At 38.0% G+C, this 9699-nt stretch overlaps 1 protein-coding gene across 2 annotated transcripts in view; it reads left to right on the top strand.

The window, feature by feature from the left end:
• LOC310905284 (uncharacterized protein) overlaps positions 1 to 9699 on the top strand; it is a 289193-nt gene that overhangs the window by 68459 nt on the left and 211035 nt on the right. The gene's annotated exons all lie outside the window — the stretch shown is intronic.

Below are 9699 nucleotides of genomic sequence, written 5' to 3' on the forward strand. Positions count from 1 at the left end.
GGTAGAGTAGGAGAAGGCTGGATGAGTGGAACAGCAGAACAGTCTGAAGAAGGAGAAGTAGGAGGTTGCATACGTAGCCATACCAAGACGGAGCAGTGCAGAATATAAGCTGTCAGAGGGAAGAGAAAGGACAGGTAATACAGCCACGCGTCACCTGAAACTCAGCCCAGCCTTGGGTACTTCTGTATGGAATTTTAGCAAAACGTTTGATTTTGAGGAAGAAGGGAAAAAAAAATCCATCACTACAGTGGCTCTTCAAAGTTAACTAACACTTTGAAGAGCCATAAATGGACTGGTTTGTAAAGAGAGATTTTATAGCAAGAGGTGAGGAAAATTATGAATGCTAGTATCAGATACAGGTATACCTGTCAGTCCCTACCATATACCCATTCTGTGCAAGACCACCTGGAACATGGAAAAAAAGGAGTCACCACTCAAGGAATCATGCAAGGCGAAGGTCTCTCACATATCTTTGTGGTTCTTAGTCCAGTGAATAAAATTACTGAGCAGTCAGTCAACTGTTCCTTAAATACGCTTTCCTTCAGCCTTCAGAACATTAAATTAGAGAGATGAATAGCTGCTGCTTCAGGGAAAGGGAGAGATCCCCAAATCATATATTTTTTGTTTCACTCTACAAGACAATAAAACTTTTCTCCTCATTGCACATCTGCATCTTGAGTCAGAATTTTATTCAAACCCGTGTGAGCCAAACTTAAAATCAACAGCAACAAAAGTTTGTGGGAGATCTTTATCGTTTAAGGCAGTAGGAACATCATGAGGAACATTTGGTTGTATGAACTTTTCACTAATCTCTGCAGAAGTTTTCTGCATATGACTGTAAAAATTCTACAGCTCTTGGGTGTGTGTGAATGAATCTGTAGAGTACCATTTGGATATTTCCACAGATAGGCGGTACGAATTCATTTATATTCCGGATCTGAATCAAATTGTTTCTGCCGTTTTTGTTTAAACAGGGAATAGTTCTTTAGAGGGGAACATGTGGGGTTTTTTTTTACTCAGATCTTTTCTGTTGCGGCACAAAGGTGTCCTTTGAACATCCCCCTGGTCTTTCATTTCAGACTTCAGTACAAATAACCAATAAATCCGCTGAGTTTCAGCCAGTGCAGTGAATTTCATTTTATAATACTGTACTGTCATTGCATAGTTGCAACACTGTAACAGTAGGACATTACATAAAATTAAGCAGTTTATTATCTACTAGAAAGGAAAGAGATTTTCTTCATTCTCTCCTTTTATTTTTATTTTTTTTTTAACTTTGTAGTAGATGATAGTATAAATCACATTTTGTACTTCTTTCAGGAATGCCTGTTTGTTCTCCTGTGATTCTACATAAATCTCTAAATTTAAACTGTCCCTAAAAGACTTTGGTTTTGTGGGGTTTTTGTTTTTGTTTTTGTTTTTATCATTATTATTTTTTTCACTTCTGCTCAGCATATAGATTTAGACAGCCCTATGGTGGGCAAATAATCTTTTTGTTATGTGATGAATCTGCAGGCCCTTCACAGCAAAAGATCTTCCAAAGCAGCAGGGCCAATTCTTTAAGTTGAGAAACAGTATATCAATAAAGGTCAGTGTGACAATGTGATTTATTGAAATACTGTGCTGCTCCTAGCAGTTAGTATTTTATATTATATGATACACGGCAGGTATTTTTATTCGTATTTGGGTTCCCCACTGAAAACTTGTTCAACCTGTTTTATTATTTATTGTTGCCTTTTAGAGATGAAAGAAACCAATTTATTCAGCTTTCATAACGATTCCTAACAGGTACAAAGAAGTTAAGGACTAACAGGAAAAATCAATTGGTTAATAAAATAGTTAATTGACTAAATGCTTCTTTCAAGAGGCCCTGAATGCAGACTGTTCAGGAGCAGAGGAGGTTGGTTTAATTAAAACAGGATCTCACTGTATAAAAGCCTTCTCTGCAGATAAGGTTTTCAAATTTGAGTGTGCTTGTTCCTGTTTTTTTATAGTTTACAAATGCAGCAGAACCAGGTACCATAATTAGATCTTTTCACAATTTTCAGTATCCGTTTTTCTCAGGTTTCCTTTTATGGTCATGGCAGATGGCAAAATCACAGTGAAAGCATATCTAAACATAGAGCGATCCATCAACATGTTTGGACCCAGAAAGATTTTAAAGATAAATGTGTCAATCATTGACAGACAAAAACCTCCAAGTTTTGTCTCATTCTGCTGGACTGTCTGGTGTTTTTTTTTGTTGTTGTTGTTCGTTTGTTTGTTTGTTTTTGTAATTGGATTTATGCTGCCATTGCTTGTGAAATCTAGGATTTTGAAAAGGCAAAGGGAAGTGGGAAGTGATTTCCATTCACCACTTCTGAAATCCTAGCTGATGAGCATCCAAAATTGTTTTTGGGCTCAGTGATGCTAGTTGCTGAATGCCTTTCAGAAAGATACTGAATGTCTTCCGCTTGTTTTAACGTGGTATAACCATCACTCTAAGAGAGTGTCTAAGCATCTGGTCTCCTGGTATGTATAATGTAAATTAGAAGCACATTTTAAGCAGCAGTGTCCCAGGGACACCATTAAAATCATGAAACATAGTTTACAGTAGCTAAACTGACTCTGTGCATAAACACTATGCTACGGTTCTCTAGTTCAGTCTTAAAATGTCCAGAAACTCTTAGTGTTGCCCTTGAGTCCAGTAGGAATATCCCCTTGTCACGTTCACCTGAAGAGAAGAACCACCCATCTTCAGCACCTGTGTTATCCCCACATACCATCACGAAAACAGGCAGAGAGCAGCAGAACCACCTCTTGGGCTCTTCTTGTACTCTGTATTATGGTTGGCATTCACAATGGTTGGCTGATATTCACAACTGCTGAGCATCATCAAATCTTATAGACATCGGTGGAAATGTAATACTCATCCCTTGGAATACTAGCAATAAATGCTTTTTGCCTATGTATTTGAAATTTACTTTCCAAATATCTGCATCATTATTTTCATTTTCTTTACCAATAACATGCCTCTTGGTGGCAAATATGCTTTTTTCCATCATGAAGACAATAGGTCTGCTTTTTACCCATGTCACAGGCCTCTGGCTCAGTTACACATAATGGCATCTCACAGCTCCCCACCTCCCTCTGACACTTACCAAGGTGTCTGTCGTTTATGGAGTCTGTCAACAAGCTCTACATTTAACTGAAATATTGAAAAAAAAATCCTGTGATTTAAAAAACGGAGGTTTTGCTGATGTTGTTCAGTGTTTCATCTGTCTGACTCCCAACAAGTACAACGTGTTGATAAAGGACAGGGTGTGAATGGCAAGGTACTTTCATTGACCTTCACTGTTGTTTCATATTGACATTCAGGCAGGAGAGATATTCAAACAGTTAAGGTTAAAAGAAAGGCGACTTTGATTAACAGTGAAGTAATGCATCGAAATTCCAAATTATGTAGGAGTCTGCTCAGGCTACAATTTGTCTTGTTTGTTTTTAATTTTAGATTCAATGTCAATGCAGGATTTTAACTCTCTGGTTACAGTTCTTTATCCTTATAATTCTCTAATGCAATTGTGATGTAATCCTCAATTTTATTAAGAGCCAAGTTAAAAAACATCAATATGTTATTCAGAATATTACATTGACTGGAAGTTTAAGCTAGTATAATGACCTGGGAACTCCTTCTCTGAGCAGAAGGTATATATTTGCTTCTGCTTTAAGGGCCACCTTCAGTATTGAAAGGTGAAGCAAACACTAGTGTTAAACCATCACCAAAACTCCCGAGTCAGAGCACTTCGTTTGTATAGCCATAAAGGTGGATTTATGCTAAAATGTCAGACTTTGCATTGTAATGGCTGGCGGCTGGGCATACATTTCCTTCCGCTGGGGGAGTGGTAAACGCTGGCTGAGGAACAGAGAGTGCAACTGGGGAGGTAACTCCTATAGCCATCCTAAGAGGATTTGTTAGAGCTTGAATGCCTAGCCATTCAGCTCTGTGATGTCCACCATTGTAGCACCTAATGCTTTTGTGGGTTGTGGTTCTGTGACAATGACAAGAAATCGATACTAATTTTCATTTTACTGCTCTAAAAAGCACAGCGAAAAATGGCTGTTAAAAGAATTTCTAAGGGGAACTGTTCAAATCTTTTCGTTATGAAAATCGAAATCATGACAGGCTTTGTTGCAGTTAAGCTACCCTGGCCCCAAAACTGAAAACAGTACTAAGCCCGAGATGTTAAACGCTTAAATCTTCCTCTTCTTCTCATGGCTCATTGTCCACAAATACATGCACCAGTATTCCAGCACATCTTGCTGAAAGGGCTGCTTCTCCCATGAAAAATTTGGATCCCAAACCAACAGCTCAAGATTTCACGTTGGATAATTGGGCTTTACCTGCATTTTAAACAAAAATCCTGGTCCTTTTATAAACTGCTTGAGTTGGCAGACACGCAGAGCTTTTGCTGAAAGAAATGCATTAATCCTTTTAAGTTTGATAAAAGGTTCTTTCATACTATACTGTATAGTTTCCCGCTGTGGGACCACATTTGTGTAGAATCTCCATTTGTGGGGAAAGAAAAACTCAGACTCCTAATGGCTTGAAGGAAAGACTGATAAGGGAAAATAATACGCACTTAGACTTAAAATTGAACACAATTCAGGGGAGGTTTATTACATTAATTGGAGTTAATGGACCTGCTCTGTCCCTTTTCTTTGTTCTCCCTTGGTGTGCTCCTAGGAACTGTAGGTGATCACCTTTTCATCGGGGCTAGCATTGTGACAAGTCCAGAACTGATCTCTGTACAACGATATGCAAGGTCCTGTTTTCCTTGTTCTTCTGGTGCATTCACTACAGATGTTAGTCCAGTGTCTGATGATGACAGTGGAAGGCATTACAGCAATCTACTGCCAAAGCAAGCAAAACAAATGGCTAGTTTCTTGTGTTTCAACCCTGTGCTGGCCTGGATTTATTTTGGTAGCTCTGATATTTTGTTACTGTGACCAGACTCTAGTGCAGGGCAGTGCTGGGCAACATGACATTCAATATTCTTGTTTTACTGAAACCCACACGTCAATAGTGACTAGTGTCAAGCCATTTAGACTACTACTTTTCATTGGGTGGGTATTAGTTTTTTTATTTCTCTATCTCATGTTGTTTACTATTTTTCACTTTTAACAACAGCCCAGTGGAATAAAATTTCCTTCAATCCTTCCAATAAAATGACCTTCCCTTTGGACAAGGGATTATGTCTAGAGCAGCTACAGTAAAATGTGGTACAGATCTTTTAGGAATAGATCTCCCTGGAAAACTTTGTACTGTGTATTTTGCTTCCATCTGAGTCCAAACTCAGTCTGATTAAGCCTAGTTCCAAAAAAAAAAAAAAAAGTGTAAGCAACAATTTTAAGTTGCATTTTATGTTCTGAATTTATCTAAAAATCTAAAATAAACAACAAACTCATCATTGTAGCACAACCAGGACAAGAGTTTCTACCTTCCAGTATTTCTTTGCTTTTGAGTTATGTGACAGCAGGCAGTGTATTGTGTATGAACATTCGGAGATGCAAGTGATGAAATGATGGGAATCCGTCCTGGCTACAAGGTCCTCTCCATCAAACAGGGGCTAAACCTAAGCCTCTTGTAAAGAGCTCTTCTCCACACTTCTTTTGATAAATGGGAGCCCTGAAGGAAAGTTGCCTGTGTGTCTAACTGCTTTCATGATGTTAGCTCTAGGCCGACGTGCTATCTCAGAAGCCAAACGTTTACCAGCTTTGTTAATTTTTCTGCTGTTTTTAACTAATGCCAGGTATCAAGCGTGCATTCTCAACTTTATCCAATGCCAGGAGATCATCTCTGAAGGTTTGTGTTTAAAACATATTATGTTTTCAAGCTCAGTTCTGGTGCCATCTGTATCATAAAATCTCAGGCTAGCACACACAGAGATGTGCAGTCACATAACATAGGATTACCATCTGTAATTCAATATGGCCAACACAAGACCAGGTTTGAAAAATCCTCTGGACTCATGTTAATTTCAGAGCTGAAGATAAAGTCAGTGTTTTAGTATTTTTTGGGTATGTTATTTTTGACAGTAGCCAATCTATAAGAATATAAATGCATCATGGCATTCTTTTAGGACATCCAGTGGAAGTATCAATGGCAGAAATTAGTCATAAGAAAATGACCAGAAGTCAGTTCAGACAGTGTTACCTGCCAGAGAATTAAAGTTATCTAACTCAGAAAACTCTGGCATGTGTAAATTATTGTTCCTATTGATGTTAATTTTCTTCTGTTACGGCTTTAGTAAGACACAATGGCTACAATTTATTTTTATAACAATACTCAGTTTGTTGTATTATAGGTAACCATGATATAATTTACACATTCTCTCTAGCCTGCTAAATGGCTCCATAGCATTACTTATACAAAGTGGAGACCTGTGACTTCATTGGAAAACAAACATACAGATAACAAGACATCCTTCTTTGTACATGGGACAGAGGGATGGCTGACCCAGTAATTAAACCAATAAATTCTGAGGATGAATATATTGAGGAAATCTGATTTCTTGGAATAATTCAGGAAGCTCATATGCCTATGGACTCCAAAAGTTTTGGAATCTGTTCCTTCAGCCAAAGGCTGTGAAAATGTTCCCAGGCAATACAGAAATCTTTGCATGGAAAGATTTCTGAGGTGTCTCATCTTCCATTAAAAACAAATGAAACAGGAATATTCATAGAGGCTATTTTATAAACACCTCCAGTTCATCAGAAATCCATGGGATCCACCTCACACATGCATGCCATTTTACGTTTATGAGAAACATCCTTTCTCCACAGATAATAATCATACTGACTTACATTTTTGGTGTGTTAAATTCATCCCTTAACATCACCAATAAATTTAGTCCTTAGAGGTGATATTAACAGACTGCTGGCCTTATCATTCTGATTGCAATGTTCTAGCTAGAGCTAGTTTGACCATTTTCCCTTTATATGTTTTCAGTCGAAAATGGGACTTTGGCAAAATAAAATTAAAAAATATGCATGAAAAAGTCCATTTTGTCAAAATGTGATCCATCAGGGAACTGGAATGAATTTCAAAAGCAATAAGCTAGCTTGGTATTTAAAGGTGTTTTTTTTTTATTATTTAAACCTTCAGGGATATAAATTTTTGCACCATTCATTGAACTGTGGGTGCAATTTATTTAATAGGCACACATTTTACCGGGCAACTTATGCCACCAGAAAAGGATTTCAAGCCTCAGCCAAGTGGAAAATATATCCCAAGGTGTGTGTGTTGCCTAGTAAAACTAGGAGATTTAAATAGTGAAGATACAAGCTGACTGTGAAAGCACCTTCCACTAATATAAAACTATGCAGTTCTAAAATGATGCTGACAACCCCCACAAACCTTTAAATAGCCATTTCCAAGCTGGCAGATCTAAATTGCAGGAAAACAAAGTAATCACTCAAGGAATTCTTTGCAAATTAAAACAGTTCCTTCTTGTTACTTTGTGTTCTGGAGCTTCACAAACAATAATACAGTCTCAAAAGCCATTCTCCTATTTGTTTTTGTATCAAATTATCTTTCTCTAAAAGTAAGTACTCGGTCAATAATAAAAAGAAAATTTTGGTAGATAATGCTAAGAACAAACGAGAAATTCACATTTTAAAAAGCTAGTTTAAGAAACACAGTGTGCTAGCGTGTATCTTATTTATATGTAAAATGAGATGTTACTAGTTTATATTTCACTTCTGGCTCCACTGTCAGTCTGAATGGCAACTTCACTGGGACAAATTTGTGCAAAAGGCTAGTTCAAGGTTAGCGCACCGTGTAAGATATGGAGTATGCTTAGAAAGGGCCCAGGGTTTGTGCTGCCTCTCCACAAAGGATGACATACGGAGAGCCTCTTCAAAGTGGAAGGAGATTCCCCAGAGTGAAAGTACCCCTGCAGAAGCTTATTCAACCTGGCATTTATGGCAATTTTGCAAATAGAACTAAACTCTGATATGTATTTGCAAGAAAAGAAATGCTTATAAGCATTGTAATTCATGATATGAATTAGAAGTTTGTAGAACTGCATACGCTGCATGAAATTAGATTGCAGTGTGTGTACGAAATACAAGTGTGAAAAACCCAAGAGCTCTTCTGATGTTCATCTGGCAAAGAGGCTGAGCCCTGGCATGAAAGTGCATTGTGGCAAATGGCTGTGCTTGAAAGTAGAAGCTCTCCCTGTATGAAGTATCAGTGCTCTTGGACATCACCAGTGACATTTCCTCGGCAAAGTCATTCATTATATTGATAGTCCTAAGGCTGGTGTGTTACTGCTACACTCATACAGCTATAAACCTGCTGGTGTCTTCATTCAGCCTGGGATGTCACTCCTGATATGAAGGAATGAAAACATTACTCAAGTATTTGAGAATACATACATAATTTTTGTAACATTTCTGTGAAGAACGGACATTGTTCAGTGTACCGGCACTTTGCTGCTGAGGTAAAAGAGGAAATATCTCTTCGGGGAGAGAAAAAATAGAGCTGTGAGGTGCTGATAGCAGATCCTACCTGAGTGGATATAAGTCACTGAAAATAAACCTAGCAGTGTGGTCTGTCTCGCTGTTGTATGGCAGGACTGATTCTATCTGTAGTCATGTTACTTTTCAGAGGTCCCAGACAATTCTTTTAGATACTACCAGGGCCAGTGTCCACTTGTACCTGCAGCAACAAAGACCCTCCAGAAAAGAATCAAATGTATGATACTCAAATAGCACACGTGGTCTTTGAAGCTTGCTTCCTGAAGCCAAATGGGAAACGACTAGACAGTGGCTGTAATGAGGGTTCTCTCTGGTATCGATTTTGGTGTCAGCTTTTGCCTTGAAAGATCCGTTTCCACTTCTTCCCTTCTGGGTCTGCTCCCCAGTTCCAAGATCATAGCACACCAGATTATCAAATGGCTTTGTCCTCACCATTTCATTTTAAAGGAAGTGACTTTCTGTGAATAACCATTTGGGTCTCTGGTTACACATATCAATGCAGTCATCATTAGAATGACAAAGTTAACAAAAAGCGTATCTGCACAAATATTTTCTTGGGTTCCATTAAAGAATCAGTGTAAAGAATCATTAAAGAATCTGTGTAAATCCTGAGATTTCTGTAGTCATAACAATACTAGTGAAAGCTGAATCCTGTTAACAGGGATAATTTTCAAGTTATTCCAAATTAAAGCCAGGGGTAAAGGGCAAATCCAGAATTTTCATTGAACAAAAGTGTGTTAAGGGTATCATAGCATATTGAAAAGTCTCACATATGCATGCTACTAACTGACTGGACAAGTTGTATGAATAACCGAAATAAAACTGTCTGTGTGAAACATTAAAGTGGGATGAGTTGTGCTGGAGTGCTGTCTGCCAGGGTTAAAATTGCTGGGACAATAAGCAGGAAATGAAGAGAAAGTGTCATAACTACAACTATATCCCGAGAGTAGTTAAGAATCACTGAAATCAATACCTGACAGGAGCCAGCTTTGCTACCTTCTAATAGTTAAAAGCAAATGATCTGGGCTGGAACAGCTCTGTGCAAGTAATTAGTGAATAAAGTAAAATATATTCTAGCTGTCTAGAAGCTGTACTTTGTGGAGCCTCACAAATAATGAGCATCCAGTTGTTTCTAACAAAGAGAGTCATGTATACACTGTTTAACAGTGTAATTCACTG

Source organism: Anser anser (genome assembly GCF_964211835.1).
Source record: "Anser anser genome assembly, chromosome: 11".
Taxonomy (NCBI): Eukaryota; Metazoa; Chordata; class Aves; order Anseriformes; family Anatidae; genus Anser; species Anser anser.